This window comes from Dendrobates tinctorius, unplaced genomic scaffold, assembly GCF_039654945.1.
Source record: "Dendrobates tinctorius isolate UK_male_01 unplaced genomic scaffold, ASM3965494v1 ptg000160l, whole genome shotgun sequence".
NCBI lineage: Eukaryota > Metazoa > Chordata > Amphibia > Anura > Dendrobatidae > Dendrobates > Dendrobates tinctorius.
Window position 1 is genome coordinate 15,815,329 of NW_027361827.1, and position 16,875 is coordinate 15,832,203.

The window sequence follows — 16,875 nt, forward strand, 5'->3', positions numbered from 1 at the left end:
ATTTTTTGGAAATAATAAAAAAAACAAACAATAAAAGTACACATATCAGGTATCGCCGCGTCCGTAACGACCCGCCCTATAAAACTGTCCCATTAGTTAACCCCTTTAGCGAACCCCTTAAAAAATAAAAATAAAAAACGAAGCAAAAAATAATGATTTATTATACTGCCATTACAAAAAGTGTAATAACGCGCGATCAAAAAGACGCATATAAATATCCATGGTACCGCTGAAAACGTCATCTTGCCCCGCAAAAAACGAGCCACCACACAGCATCATCAGCGAAAAAATAGTTATAGCTCGCAGAATAAAGCGATGCAAAAATAATTATTTTTTATATAAAATAGTTTTCATTGCATAAAACCGACAAAAACATAAAAAAAGACCTAAATGAGGTATCGCTGTAACCGTACTGACCCGAAGAATAAAACTGCTTTATCAATTTTACCGCACGCGGAACGGTGTAAACGCACCCCCCCCAAAAGAAATTCATGAAACGCTGGTTTTTCTTCATTCTGCGTCCCAAAAATCGGAATAAAAAGCGATCAAAAAATTTCACGTGCCCGAAAATGGTACCAATAAAAACATCAACTCGTCCCGCAAAAAATAAGACCTCACATGACCCGGTGTGTCAAAATACGGAAAAATTATAGCTCTCAATATGTGGTGATGCAAAAACTATTTTTACAATAAAAAGCGTCTTTTAGCGTGCGGCAGCTGCCAAAAATAAAAACCGCCATAAATAGTAAATCAAACCCCCCGTTATCACCCCTTAGTTAGGGAAAAATAATAAAATTAAAAAAATGTATTTATTTCCATTTTTCCATTAGGGTTAGGGCTAGGGTTAGGGCTAGGGGTGTGTTGGGGTAGGGCTAGGGTTAGGGTTAGGGTAGGGTTAGGGTTAGGGCTAGGGTTAGGGTTAGGGCTAGGGTTAGGGCTAGGGTTAGGGTTAGGGCTAGGGGCATGTTGGGGTTCGGGTTGGAGTTAGAATTGGGGGTTTCCACTGTTTAGGCACATCAGGGGCTCTCCAAATGCAACATGGCGTCTGATCTCAATTCCAGCCAATTCTGAGTTGAAAAAGTCAAATGGTGCTCCTTCCCTTCCAAGCTCTGCCATGCGCCCAAACAGTGTTTTACCCCCACATGTAGGGTATCAGCCTACTCAGGACAAATTGCAAAACAATTTTTGGGGTCCAATTTCTCCTGTTACCCTTAGGAAAATAAAAAATTGGGGGCAAAAATATCATTTTTGTGGAAAAAAATGATTTTTTTATTTTCACGTCCGAGTGTTATAAACTTCTGTGAAGCACTTGGGGGTTCAAAGTGCTCACCACACATCTAGATAAGTTCCGTGGGGGGTCTAGTGTCCAAAATGGGGTCACTTGTGGGGAGTTTCAATAGTTTAGGTACATCAGGGGCTCTCCAAAAGCACATGACACCCGCAGACCATTCCATCAAAGTCTGCATTCCAAAACGTCACTACTTCCCTTCCGAGCCCCGACGTGTGCCCATACAGTAGTTTTCTCCCACATATGGGGTATCAGCATACTCAGGACAAATTGGACAACAACTTTTAAGGTCCAATTTCTCCTGGTACCCTTGGGAAAATAAAAAAATGGTGACTAAATGATCATGTTTGTGGAAAAAATACGAATTTTTTATTTTCACGCCCGGGCGTTATAAACTTCTGTGAAGCACTGGGGGGTTCAAAGTGCTCACCACACATCTAGATAAGTTCCTTGGGGGGTCTAGTTTACAAAATGGTGTCATTTGTGGGGGGTTTCCACTGTTTTGGTACATCAGGAGTTTTCCAAACGCGACATGGTGTCCGATCTCAATTCCAGCCAAAAACGTCAAATGGCGCTGCTTCCCTTCCGAGCTCTGCCATGCGCCCAAATAGTGGTTTACCCCCACATGTGGGGTATCAGCGTACTCAGGACAAATTGCACAATAACTTTTAGGGTCCTGTTACCCTTGGAAAAATAAGAATTGAGGGTGAAAAGATCATTTTTGTGGAAAAAATATGATTTTTTAATTGTATGGCTTTATGTTATAAACTTCTGTGAAGCCCATGGGGGTTCAAAGTTCTCACCACACATCTAGATAAGTTCCTTAGGGGGTCTAGTTTCCAAAATGGTGTCATTTGTGGGGGGTTTCCACTGTTTTGGTACATCAGGGGTTTTCCAAACACGACATGGTGTCCGATCTCAATTAAAGCCAAAAACGTCAAATGGCGCTGCTTCCCTTCCGAGCTCTGCCATGCGCCCAAATAGTGGTTTACCCCCACATGTGGGGTATCAGCGTACTCAGGACAAATTGCACAATAACTTTTAGGGTCCTGTTACCCTTGGGAAAATAAAAATTGGGGTGAAAAGATCATTTTTGTGGAAAAAATATGATTTTTTAATTGTACCGCTGTACGTTATAAACTTTTGTAAAGCCCTTGTGGGTTCAAAGTTCTCACCACATATCTAGATAAGTTCCTTGGGGGGTCTAGTTTCCAAAATAGGGTCACTTGTAGGGGGTTTCCACTGTTTAGGTACATCAGGGACTCTCCAAACGTGACATGGCGTCCAATCTGAATTCCAGCCAATTTTGCATTGAAAAAGTCAAACGGCGCTCCTTCCATTCTGAGCTCTGCCATGCGCCGAAACAGTCGTTCCCCCCCACATATCAGGTATCTGCGTACTCAGGACAAATTGCACAATAACTTTTGCAGTCCAATTTCTCCTGTTACCCTTGGTAAAATAAAAAAAATTGAACCTGAATTATTTTTTTTATGAAAAAAAGTTAGATGTTCATTTTTTTTGAAATATTCAAAAAAATTCCTGTGATGCACCTAAAGGGTTAATAAACTTCTTGAATGTGGTTTTGAGCAGCTTAAGGGGTGCAGTTTTTAGAATGGTGTCACTTTTGGGTATTTTCTATCATATAGACCCCTCAAAGTGGCTTCAAATGTGATGTGGTCCTAAAAATAAAATGGTGTTGTAAAAATGAGGAATCGCTGGTCAACTTTTAACCCTTATAACTTCCTAACAAAAAAAAATTTTGGTTCCAAAATTGTGCTGATGTAAAGTAAACATGTGGGAAATGTTAGTTATCAAGTTTTTTGTGTGCCGTATCTCTGTGATTTAAGGGCATAAAAATTCAAAGTTGGAAAATTGCGAAATTTTCAAAATTTTCGCCAAATTTCCGTTTTTCTCACAAATAAACGCAAGTTATTTGAATGAAATTTTACCACTAACATGAAGTACAATATGTCACGAGAAAACTTTGTCAGAATCACCGGGATCCATGGAAGCGTTCCAGAGTTATGACCTCATAAAGGTACAGTGGTCAGAATTGTAAAAATTGGCCCGGTCATGAACGTGCAAACCACCCTTGGGGGTGAAGGGGTTAAAAAAGATTTGGTAACAAAGATCTTGGTAGGAAGACATAATCAATTCTGTGGTAGGAATTATGGGTATGAGAATAAAAAGTGTAATCAAGATCATTAGAGTGCATGTGCCGCCATCCATCGATTAATGAAAGACTATGTAGGGATTTTTTTATCCAAATAATATTTTAATATGATATCTGACATTTTTTCATGGACGAATCCAAGATTGGGTCTAGAGGAATATTCAGGTCCCCTCCAATAAGCGGTACACCTTCTAAGAAGGAGCGGAATTGGTTTAGCTTGGATGTAATCCATTTAATTTGCTTCTTGTTGGGGGAGTATAGGATGCCAATAGTGACCAAGGTTCCTCCCAGTAGGCCTTTTATAAAAATATATCTCCCCTCTGTGTCAACCAACGAATCAGATAGTAAAAAAGAAGTATTCTTATCAAATGCAATTGACACCCCTCTAGAACTCTTCTGGGGGGAAGTGGCATGGTACCACTGGTTGCAATATGAATTCTCAAAAGAGGGTAATTTCTCAATTTGAAAATGCGTTTCTTGCAAAAGAAGAAAATTAAAATTTTCCTTTTTCAACCAATTTAGTGTCTGTGTTCTTGGTATGGGTGAATTTAGGCTGTGTGTGTTAAAACTTGCTAATTTTAGTGTGTCCTGTTTAGCTTCCATACGAGTTGGAGTGGGTGAGTAGGCCACTATTCTGAAGTGCGACCTCGCAGGACCAACCAGGGGAGGACGGGGATAAGAACAAGGGGTAATTAGTGTATAAAGGTGATAAGGTTACTTTAACTGGGGTAGTACACTGGTCGAGGCCAGTGCTAAAAACAGTAACACAAACCATATTATGTTGAAACAATTAACATTTCAAAAGAGGGGAGTGAGTAGGATGCCGCCAATGTCACGGGCATCATGAAATGAATAATCAACTTTTTCCCATCTCCTGAGACAATGCCCCCCCCCACCTGCAGACAGTATACATTGAAAGTGGAGCGAGCAGGCCCCCCGAGAGAGAAAACAGCAATACATTGTTCTAAGTAGTACTCTACTCACACATGGCGTCCATGGGATCTGCCATAGATAAGCGATTGATGCCGCAGCTCGATCTTTCTACCTGAAACCAAAAATTAAAAAACACAAAAGAACACAGGTATACATTAAAGTCAAACTATGCGGCCTCTAGATGGCTCTATCATTAGTGATCGGCCATGAATGACAGGCAGTCTCTATATCATGGACAAGTCTTTGTCCTGGGCTGCCAGTTCTTCAGTTATCTTCATCCAGATGGTTAGAATTTAGCTTTGCTGCTTTACGTCGGTTTCGAGTGGATTTTGTAGACTGGGCCATACTCCAAGGCTCGGGCTGGGCGAGAGGGCACAGTGAAGGGACTGAATGGTATACCTCTATATCTGGATACTTTTCCAAGGTGATCCCCAGCTCCTTGCACGCTTTTTGAATTTCCGCCGAGGTCCTGGCCTGGATGCGTTTGTCCTTAGAGGTTATTGCAATGCCAAATGGGTATAACCATCGATATTTTTTATTGGTTCTGTCGTAAAGCCTCAGTAAAGGGTTTCAGAAGACGTCTCTTATTTAATGTCGATGTTGCTAGGTCTTGAAAGATCAAGATTGGGGAATCCTCAAATGTAATAACTTCTGCTTCTCTTGACCGTCTTAATATTAAGTCCTTAGTACGATAATCCAAAAAACGGCAAATGACGTCCCGGGGAGGGTCTCCCATTTTGGGTCGTGGCTTTAGTGACCTATGGGCCCTAACCATTTCAATTTGCGAGGGGTCGTTTTGAGACAGCAGTTTAGAAAATATTTCAATCAAGGTTGCGATCAATGCTTCAGCAGCTACTGATTCAGGGATGCCCTTTATCCGCAGATTATTCCTTCTTTCTCTATTCTCATGATCCTCAAGGATAGAATATATTTGGTTAATATGTACCCCTTGGCTCTGGGAGCAAGTTATGACCTCATTGGTTTGCTGAATTATGGTGGAATTAGAGGCCTCGAGCGTATCCACCCTATGGCGTATTTGAGATATTTCTTGCTTAAAGTCTTTTACCACCGGTTCAAGAGATTTAGTAAGTATCCTCTTTATGAAGGATCTAGAGTCAGGCTGGTCTCCCATAGTACTATCATCATCCATGTCGCTCATATCAGAATCAAGGTCACCCTGCGAGTATTGATCCATATGTACAGGGGGTTTTGATTTAGTTGCGGTGGCTTTAATTTGTTTGCAGAGCCCCTGATGTGCCTAAACTGTAGAAACCCCTCCCAAGTGACTCCATTTTGGAAACTAGACCCCCTAAGGAACTTATCTAGTAGTGTGATCAGCACTTTGAACCCCAAAGTGCTTCACAGAAGTTTATAACGCAGAGCCGTGAAAATAAAAAATAATTTTTTTTCCTCACCCTTACATCACGGGACATTTTTGTCAGGGTCTGTCACCTAGGCTGCAGGATACTCTGGTGCAGTACGCTGCCCCTAGGTCATTGGAAGCCACCATGTCCCTTGCTTTCCGGGTGGATAGACACCTCAGGTAGAGGCATACACCAAATCTGCCCCCTGTTGTCCTACCTAGGGAGGAGGACACACTGGTGCAAATGGATGAACCCATGCAGGTTGGAGGAGTTGCATCTCAAACGGGATTGCCTGCGGTTCGCCGTGGTATGGGGCATGTTTCTACTGTGTCCTGACTGGTCATTTCATCAATGTCTGCCCAACTCGTGCCAAATTACCTACGCCGTCTCAGAAGCCGCATCCCCCTGGTCGTGTGGAGGGAGGTAACCAGGGTATGTATATTTCCTCCATTTTCTCTTCTCAATGTACCTTATCTGCTGAGGTGGTGGTTGGTTCATCTCACCTATACCATCCCCGTTATAAGTGTATTTTTCCATTAGCTGACAGACCATCCGCTGGGTTGAGTCACATCGTGACAGTCACACGGTGACAGACAGTTTCATCTTAACGTTAAATGTTTATTTATATTCGTCTTTGTGTTTGTGTTTAATTCCACGTTTTGTTTGGTGGTATGATGATAAAGCATTGTTTTTATCCTTGTTTTCATTTTTTTATGGTGTTCATTAAAGGGGTTAACTAGTGGGATAGTTTTATAAGTTGGGTCGTTCTGGATGTGGTGACACCAACTATGTGTTTTTTGTCATAAAAATATTTACGTATTGGTACTATATATATGGGTCGCCCTCCCAGGGCTGTGGGGTACTAGGTCCCGGGCCGGTGTCAGTGGGATGTGTCACAGCAGCGGTGACCCAGACCGTGGCCCTGGGTGCCCAAGCAATGGGGGAATGTAGTTAATGGAATAGAATAGTTCGTCACGCCACCTGTGGTGTTCGGCAAGGGAGGTGTTAAGCCGACGCTGCAAACAGATCCTCCGGGACAGATGGTGTGGTGCAGCAGTGATGGTGTAGCCCTCCACAGGCAGGGCTGATGTCCCAGGGCAGTGTAGTTGTAATGGTTATGGAATGGCACGGGCAGTGTAAAGGATGGTACCCAGATGGAGCGGTGCTGAGCGGGTTGGCGCAGGAATGAATGGAGGACACCGAGGCTTGTAGTTCCAAAGCTTTACACACAGTCTGCGGTACACAAGGGTGCCTGCCTCCGGGCCGTGTCCTCCGGGTCAGAGACTCAGCCAACCTCCAGGCCAGATGGGAAGCTCCTCTCCAACATGTACCTTTCCTGAACGACTCCTCTATAGCGCCTTAAGGTGTGAAGATCTCCAGTACCGTGGTACTCTGGAGTTCCTCTTGTCAGATGTTCCCAAGAACTCTACTTGTATGACAGCTGTAGCCTGCTTCGGGGACTCTCTACTCCTATGTCCCGGTTCTCTATCCGTGTTGCTGTTGTGCCCCAAGTCTTAGATGGGAGTAGTGCATTTACAGCCAACTACTCCACCGATGTCTGCTGCAGAACCATAAGTGTCCATACAACCTTGGGGACCAGGCCCCGGCCTTGCGCTGAGAACCTATAGGCAGGGTTCCTCTTCCAACCCTCGTTTCCTCTCTGTTCTCCTACTCCTTCGTTCCGTACTGATCCTTCTCTCTCTTATGGAAGCTTATGTTGCAGTTCTACGTCTTTCTCCTTCTTTCCCTTTCCCGTGCCAGCTGGCTCAGAGCACTGAGGCAGCTGCAGCACTCCTTCCTCCATCCCTCCTTCCAGGGATCCCCACTCCTCCCGAGTGGCTTCCTTCCTCACTGACCTTCTGTCAGACTGAACCCGTAATCCTACACTTTCCCACTCTTTTATATATCTCAGCTCCACCCACCTCCCAGCAGATCCAGTGTTCCAAGCAGGGAACCACCAGAGGGGCTCTGCTACTCTCTAAGCACTGAGCCGCAATGTGGTTGTGCAGAACTACCCTGTTGTATGGGGTGCGAGTGTTGGAGTGTGGAAAGGAGTTTCCACCTTACCTGGATGGTGGGGCACTACACCTTAGGAGAAGGTGCAGTACCTCTGTGGCGACTGATCCTCAGGGGCGCCACACATATATATATATATATTATATATTGTAATTGTTTTGTGATTTTATTTAAAATATTTTTACAATTTTTCTTAACTTATTCCCACTATATCACTTTCACTTTCTCAGTCCCATGACAGTTATGAGGCATAGCAATGCAGGCGCATTGCTATACCTTAAGCCTGTCAGTGCTGCAGACACAAGTTAGATCATGCACTGCGCATGATCTAACTAACTTCCTAGTGCCTGGTGACCCAGATGTTTTCCAGCGACATTGGGTCACCACGTCTCCAATCCATGGGTAGAGGGGCTTTCTTCCCTCTGCCTGTTCCCGAAATGCAGCGATCGAGTTTAATTGCAGCATTTAGGGGGTAAAGTGTATGGGAGTGGTGCGGTACAGCTCCTGGCACCGAGTGCCAGATGGCAAATGTCAGAATCAGCTGACACCTGGCGGCAATCGCTTGCGCACAGAGTTTGTGTTGTGCATGCAGAATCGCTTAGACATATCTATACTCCCCAGGTCGGTAAGTAACAGGCCTCAGGGACATATGGAAACATCCAAGGTGGTAAAAGGGTTCATAATGTCCTTCATGTATTTTTTCCACACTGTTAAAATTCTTCTCTTTCTGCAGAAGTTTTCTATTTGTATACCTCACATCAACACATTTGGGACATCAGCGATTTAAAATAATTTATATAGCTTTTCTTTTGTTACTAATGACTTTATTTGTGAGAAGGTCACAAAGTCCCAGGTCACTATTGTACCAACAATCGCTGAAGCTTATTATTGTGTAAGAAATAATTCTAATGCAGCGCTGCAAAACTTTTGCAAATGAATGTAAGCAATGATTTATTTGAGAGGTTTTTTTCTTCAAAGTCCTATATATTAAAAATGTAGTGGTAAAAAGAAAAATACAAGCAGTGAAACATAAAAATAATCTAAGCTAGAACACTGTACTGTTAAATAATCATACTTTATCCAAATAGTTAAAGAGTTTATCGAGGACTTAGTTTTTAGGCTCATAGTAAAAAAAAACAAAAACAGACAGGTATTTGCTACTAGCTGCCTGTTCTACATGGCGCCAGAACAGAGTGGTCATTGACCTCTCCTGCAAGTGATTCAGCTTCTCATTGTCAAAAGAGCAGCTCTTCCTCTTTCGGACTGCTCAGTTGAAAGGGCGTGACTGCTAATGTCATGCTGATTGACAGCGGGCTCCTGAAGTTAGTCCTCTTTCACATGTCCTGATATTTCTGGTACTGGAAAAACCTATACCGGAGATATCCATGTCTGTGTGTCTGTTTCATACGTGTGGCAACCGTGTGCTGCGTCAGTATCACACGTACTGGCACCTGAAAAAAAGCGCCGGGAGCTGAAGGCAGCTCACCTCATTGTCACCTGCTCGCCCTGAAATCTCATGGTGAACTGTGTTGATCTCACTGAGGTCTGCACAGTTCATGGGCTGTGGTGAGTCATTCTCCCCTGCTCTTCAGCATGAAGAGTGGTTGATGAGCAAATGTCGCACAGATGGATTATGGTGTGGAACACTATGGATTCATTCACCTTTGGACATGTGAGGGATATTGTTGTTTTTTATTTCTGTTTTTTTTTTTACATAGGACAGTAGCTTCAAGGGATTAGGTGTTGATTTGAGTATAATGTGTTTTTAAATTTTATTCTTAACCCCTTAATGTCCATTGATGGACATAGTCCGTCATGGCCGGGTGTGAGTTCCCGCATCATGATGGACTTTGCCCATCATGCATTTAAACTGTCACTGCATGTAAACACGTGTAAGATAACAAGCAGGAACACGGGATGCAGTGACGGGACGCAGGCAGAGCAAGGGTTAAAAAGGTTTATTTACAGGGGAATGTACTCCATGCAGGGACTGAGGGATTGTAGGGTGATGATAAGGAATTGGGCAGAACTGGGAGAGTAGCAGGGTAGGTCAGGGACAAATGAAAGTTCAGTAATAAAGAGGTGAAACTTATCAGTCTGTAGTCTTCTTGGGTGCAGATCCTGTCACGCCGTCTCTGCATACTCACCCGGCCATCGCTCCCACGCTGCAAACCCTCGCCGCCCGACAGCCATGGCAGTCACCTCTGACAGGCGCGTGACAGACGGCGTCTTTGCATGCAATGCGCATGCGCCATAGGCCATGGCCACGCCTCCCTTCTGCTTCTTGTGCTCCAGCTATGCCCTGACCCGGAAGCACCCCCTGACCAATGGCAGACCAGACGGGCATATCAGGCCACTTCCCCCTGAGGGAGGCGCCTGATCGTTGTGTTTCCTAGCACACTGGGCCTCGCTTCTTCGTGTGCTGTCTGCAGTCTCACAGTCCCGTTCTCGTGTGCTCCCTACAGCAGCCTCGCAGTCTGGCTATCCGGGTCCCCTGCTGTACTCCAGTCCTGCCTCCGGTGTTACTGTTCCATACTGCTCCAGTCCTGCCGTCCTACTCTAGTCCTGCCTCCTGTGTTCCTGTTCCATCTTGCTCCAGTCCTGCCGTCCTACTCCAGTCCTGTCTCCGGTGTCCCTGTTCCATCCTGCTCCAGTCCTGTCGTCCTACTCCAGTCCTGCCTCCGGTGTTCCTGTTCCATCCTGCTCCAGTCCTGCCATCCTACTCCAGTCCTGCCTCCGGTGATCCTGTTCCATCCTGCTCCAGTCCGGCCATCCTACTCCAGTCTTGCCTCCAGTGTTCCTGTTCGATCCTGCTCCAGTCCTTCCGTCCTACTCCAGTCCTGCCTCCGGTGTTCCTGTTCCATCCTGCTCCACTCCTTCTGTCCTACTCCAGTCCTGCCTTCGGTGTTCCAGTTCCGTCCTGCTCCAGTCCTTCCGTCCTCCTCTAATCCTGTCTCCTGTGTTCCTGCTCCAGCCATCCCTCCACGTTCCAGTCTACTGTCTTACTCCATTCCTGTCTCCTGTGTTCCAGCTCTGTCCTGTCATCTACACTTCAGTCCCTCCATGTTCCAGTCTACAGTCTTACTCCACTCCTGTCTCATGTGTTTTCAGCTCTGTTCTGTCAACTACACTTCAGTCCCACAGTCCTACTCCAGTCCATCCTGAGCCGCCCCTCTCGGTACCGGCTACCGTGGTACTCGAACCCCTGGGCCTGCTACTAACGGTCCCTGTATAGGGGTCGGTTCCACCTAGCAGCTCGCCCGGGGCCCCTCAGTGCCACGGCCCAGAGGGTCCACTCCTGGAGATTCCGGCTCCAGACCAGCCACGCTAACAGTTCCTCAGGGTTCAAATGGTGGCACTGACAACAGATGTCTCGGTGAGGTCTGTAACAGGCAGGGATCCAACAGTGGCACCGACATCAGGGGTACTTGACATCTCGGTGAGGTCTGCAACAGGAGGGAATCAAGCGGTGGCACCGACAACAGTGGCGCAGGATGTCTCAGCGAAGTCTCTGGGAGGCAGGAAGATTTCCCATGCTCAAACGTATCTAGCATGCTACTGAGTCTAGTGTGGGGAACTCCCGGAACGAGACTTCGCTCCGCGGTGTACACAAGTCCTTGGTAGCGAGGCTCTGTCCTGGCCGTCTGTCTCTCTCTCTGTGCGTCGCACTCACAGTGCAGTCTCTGCCTTCACTAGGGTCATCTCCTAGCTTGGAGGGTAGCAGGCAGCTGACAGTCGGTCGTCCACAATCGATGGACCAGTATGCAGGGGTCTGTCAAGTATGCGGTCACTCTTGGGCAGAGCGTGTGCGGTACTCACTATCATGCCAGGTACGGCACCTGGCTCAGCTTCACTTTGCTGGCATGGCTCTGCACGGCTCTGCTCTGCTGGCACGGCTCCACTCTGCAGACGACGGGAACTCCTTCTATACAGCCCATCGCCACACCGGTACTTTCTGGTGGGGGGCAGCAGAGCGCGCTGTTCTCTGCTCTGTGCGCTGCTCTCTGCGCTATCCTCCGCACTGTTCTGCGCTGACTCCAGACTAACTTTTTTGGCACGCTTCTCACTTTTATCCCCCTGCTGCTATGTGCGCTTTCCCGGCTCTACAGGGTGAGCAGGGAGCTCTGTCTCTCCCCTCCTTCCCTCCTGCAGCAGGGAATGGTCCGCCTCTCTCAGACTTCCCCCCAGAAACAGAGGATGCAGCATTTTTTACTTCCGGACCTGGCATGCAGGTACCCGCGGTTCGGTCAACCTCCTTACACACACAGTGACAGTTCCGTGCCAGCTGTCACAGACAGCTGAGAGGCACAGGAAGAGGTGCGGGGACCCATGCCGTCAGTCCCCGCACCCAGAATGCTATGATCGGTCAGTCAATCTGACTGACCCATCACAGCATGACCACGCAGAAGATGCTGAAATATCAGCACCTCCCGCCCGGTCAGTGCAGGAGCTCAGCGCTGCCAGTGGTTGAGCTTCTGCACTAACAGCCAGGAGCAGTGTCCGCGCCACCCCTGGCTGTTAACACCCTAATTGCTGCGATCGAGCGCAATTGCAGCATTCAGGAGGGAGGCAGAGCGACGGGAGCTCCCACTGCTTTTAGATCGGCGTCCCCGTGACGTTATTGCGGGGCCTGATCATTGCCATGATGACCCAGGGTCGTCATGACAACCTCGGGTCATCAAGCTACGGAAAACCTCTGAGACCATGCTCACAGCATGGTATCAGAAGCTTTGAGTATAGGTATAATGTACTGCAATGCTAGTGCATTGCAATACATTATACCTGCAACCAAAGAGTAAAAAGTGAATGTCCCTACTGATGTCTCAATTAATTTTACTTTTATTGATATCTATTTTTATTTTTTAAATTCACCAGTAGCTGCTGCATTTTCCACCCTAGGCTTATACTCAAGTCAATAAGTTTTCCCAGCTTTTTGTAGCAAAATTAGGGGGGTCGGCTTATACTCGGGTCAGCTTATACTCGAGTATATACGGTAAATGTGGCATCTCTCTAATCCTACTGACCCAAAGAATAAAGCTGCCTTACCAATTTTACCACATGCAGAACGGAGTTAAAAAAAAACAATTCCAGAATTGCTGGTTTTGTTGATTTTGCCTCGACAAAAATCAGAATAGAAAGCGATCAAAAAAAGTCAGGTGCCCGAAAATGGTACTAAAAAAAATGTCAGCTCGTCCTGAAAAACACAAGTCCTCACATTACTGTGGGCTGAAATATGGAAAAACTATAGCTCTCAAATTATGGCGATGCAAAAACTTCTTACAAAAAAAGGGTCTTTTAGTGTGTGGCAGAAGCTAAACAAAAACAAAATATAGAAATCTGGTATCGCTGTAATCGCTCCAACCCAAAGAATAAAGTCGCCTAATCACTTATTTCGCACAAGGAACGGTGTAAAAAATAAAACCAATTCTTCACCTGTTGTAGATTTGTTCATTCGGCCTCCCAAAGGTCTCAGTAATGCAATCACAGTGGATTACCTCCACATATGGGGTGTCGGCATACTCAGAACAAATTGCACAACAACTTTTGGGGTCCAATTTTTCCTGTTACCCTTGGGAAAATAAAAAATTGGGGGAAAAAAGATCATTTTTGTGGAAAAAATATGATTTTTTATTTTCACGGCTCTACGTTATTAACTTCTGTGAAGCACTTGGGGGTTCAAAGTGCTCACCACAGCCAGTTAAGCTCCTTGGGGGTCTAGTTTACAAAATGGGGTCACTTATGGGGGGTTTCCACATCAGGGGCTCTCCAAGCGCAACATGGCGTCCACTCTCGATTCCATCCAATTTTTCGTTCAAAACCTCAAATGGTGCTCCTTCCCTTCCAAGCCCTGCCATGCGCCTAAGGAGTGGTCTTCCTCCACACATGGGGTATCAGTGTACTCAGGAGAAATTGCACAAAAAATATTGTGGTTAGTTTTCTCCTGATACCCTTGACAAAATAAAAAAAATTGTATCCGAAGTAAAATTTTTGTGAAAAGAAGTTAATTGTTCATTTTTCCTTCCACATTGCTTCAATTTTTGTGAAGCACTTGAAGGGTTAATAAACATTTTGAATGCGGTTTTGAGCACCTTGAGGGGTGCAGTTTTTAAAATGGTGTCACTTTTGGGTATTTTCTGACATATTGACTCCTCAAAGTGACTTCAAATGGGAGGTGGTCCCTAAAAAAAATTGTTTTGTAAATTTTGTTGAAAAATAAGAAATCGCTTGTCAAATTTTAACCCTTATAACTTCCTAACAAAAAAAATTATGCTTCAAAAATTGTGCTGATGTAAAGTAGACATGTGGGAAATGTTATTTATTAACTATTTTGTGTGACATAATGCTCTTATTTAGGGGCATAAAAATTAAAATTTGAAAATTTGTGAAATTTTCAAAATTGTTGCCAAATTTACATTTTTATCACATATAAACACAAGAAATTTTGAAGAAATGTTACTACTGTCATACAGTACAATATCTCACGAAAAAACAAGCTCAGAATCAGTGGGATACGTTGAAGCGTTCCAGAGTTATAACCACTTAAACTGACAGTGGTCAGATTTCAAAATTAAGACCTGGCCATTAACCTACAAAGTGGCTTGGTCCTTAAGGGGTTAATTATACACTCAATGTAGACAGTGCGAGATGAATACATCTCTCAACATTGTCCCCTGCTCGTGATGATCTCAGCACAAGCAGGTGACAATGATGATAGCGGTCTCAAGAACCGGCGCCGGGGATCAGTGTGAGCAGTACCGCTGACTCCCAGGTGATGACAGGTGTCACATCCATGAGTCATCAGTGTGCACAAGTGCGGGACGCTTTGCGGCCTGTGCTGCTGATAAAAAATGGATGTGTCAGTGTGTTTTGTAAACACACTGACAAATGCGCATTCATTCACTTAAATGGGTCTACACGTGTGAGGTGGACCTTAGGCAATGGATAGCTGTTATGATTAGGTAACCGAGGAGGATAACAGGGGAATAGACAAGGCAACCAGATAGCAAGAGAGGTTGGTAGCTTAGCGGATTGCAGACCCCTAAACTGACAACACAACTAGAATTAACTGTGGGACGTACCTACGATGCCCTAGACGCCTCGGCACAGCCACAGAATTAACTAAGCCTAAAGAGAGAAATGGGGAAGCTAAACTGCCCCGGAGTAGAACCCCAAAGGAATAGATAAATCCCGAACATATATTGCCGGTGAGACAAGATGAAACACAAAACACAGGCAGAGAATAGTGTAAGCAAATGATGGGGCCCAGACTGTCTAGATAGAACAGTACAGGAAAGGATACTGTCTGCAATCATGCAGAAAACCCTAAAAAAATCCAACACGTCTGATATGCAAAAATACTGAGGCCACACGACCTCTCCCCCACTAAATCAGAACTCTGTTATGAACTGGTTACTAAAAAGACTAACATATGCTGTGGCATATGGAACAGGGTCCAGCCCAGGTCCCAGCAGGGAACCAGGCTGAACTACACCAGCAAAGCAACAGAGACAAGCAAAAATGGATCCAATGCAAAAAAAGATTCAAGAAGACAAACAACTTATCTGAAAGATGCAGGACGGAGCAGGAGACAAGCAGACTTCAAAATATGCTCAGGAAGCAAACCAAATCACCGGCAAGAGCTGAGGTAAGGTTTTTCACTTAAATCTCCCCAGTCTGTAACACCTGACCTCCAATCATCTTGCTCAAGTGATTGACTTGTGTCAGCTAGACCAGCTCCATTACCCGCAGCAACCACCAAAGGGAGCCCCAACTCAGAATCCAGGTCAAAAGTGTTCACAACAGACAGCTGTCTGTCAATCAGCATGGCATCATGTTCTATGATGATGTCCACCTAATATGCTCAGTGTCTCAGCTCGACCTCCTTGATCTTCTTGTTCATGGGCAGTGATTCTTGCGGTATGTAGACTAGCAAATCCAAATCAGAAACTCCCTGACAAAGCAGCAGCAAAACGCGTGTTGGAGTGGTTTGTGGGGGGCAGTGGAGTGCCAGATTAGTTGTTATGTGATTTTCCATTCACCTTTACTATCGCACTTTATTTCATTGATCATGGTTGATCAGATTGAAGCATTGACTATCTAATGTGCAGTTTATTTATTTTGTATGGGAATTATTACTATTTTTATTATGTTATTCACACTTTTTTCCCATCTAATTATATAATATTCAGAATATATTGACAGTATCATAAAATCTGCCACATGGTGTTAAATTATTGAATCACTGTCACTGTGCACTTTCTATTTATTTCATTTTATTTAGCAATCAGAGTTATTTATTTGTATATTATTATATATGGGATGGAGGATATGTATGACGGGTATATGGGCACGGGACTATGGGATGGCGGATATGTATGATGGGTATATGGGCACGGGACTATGGGATGGAGGATATGTATGATGGGTATATGGGCACGGGACTATGGGATGGCAGATATGTATGATGGGTATATGGGCAAGGGACTATGGGATGGAGGATATGTATGATGGGTATATAGGCACGGGACTATGGGATGGAGGATATGTATGATGGGTATATGGGCACGGGCCTATGGGATGGAGGATATGTATGATGGGTATATGGGCATGGGACTATGAGATGAAGGATGTATGATGGGTATATGGACACTCGACTATGGGATGGAGGATATGCATGACGGGTATATGGGCACAGGACTATGGGATGGCAGATATGTATGATGGGTATATGGGCATGGGTCTATGAGATGAAGGATGTATGATGGGTATATGGACACTCGACTATGGGATGGAGGATATGCATGATGGGTATATGGGCACGGGACTATGGGATGGCGGATATGTATGATGGGTATATGGGCACAGGACTATGGGATGGAGGATATGTATGATGGGTATATAGGCACGGGACTATGGGATAGAGGATATGTATGATGGGTATATGGGCATGGGACTATGAGATGAAGGATGTATGATGGGTATATGGACACTCGACTATGGGATGGAGGATATGCATGACGGGTATATGGGCACGGGACTATGGGATGGCGGATATGTATGATGGGTATATGGGCACGGGACTATGGGATGGAGGATATGTA

The 16,875-nt window shown here is 45.1% G+C and overlaps 1 pseudogene; it reads right to left on the reverse strand.

Moving 5' to 3' along the window:
- Positions 1 to 5,589, reverse strand: part of LOC141052382 (uncharacterized) — a 38,298-nt pseudogene extending 32,709 nt beyond the window's left edge.
- Positions 5,590 to 16,875: the final 11,286 nt, after the last annotated feature.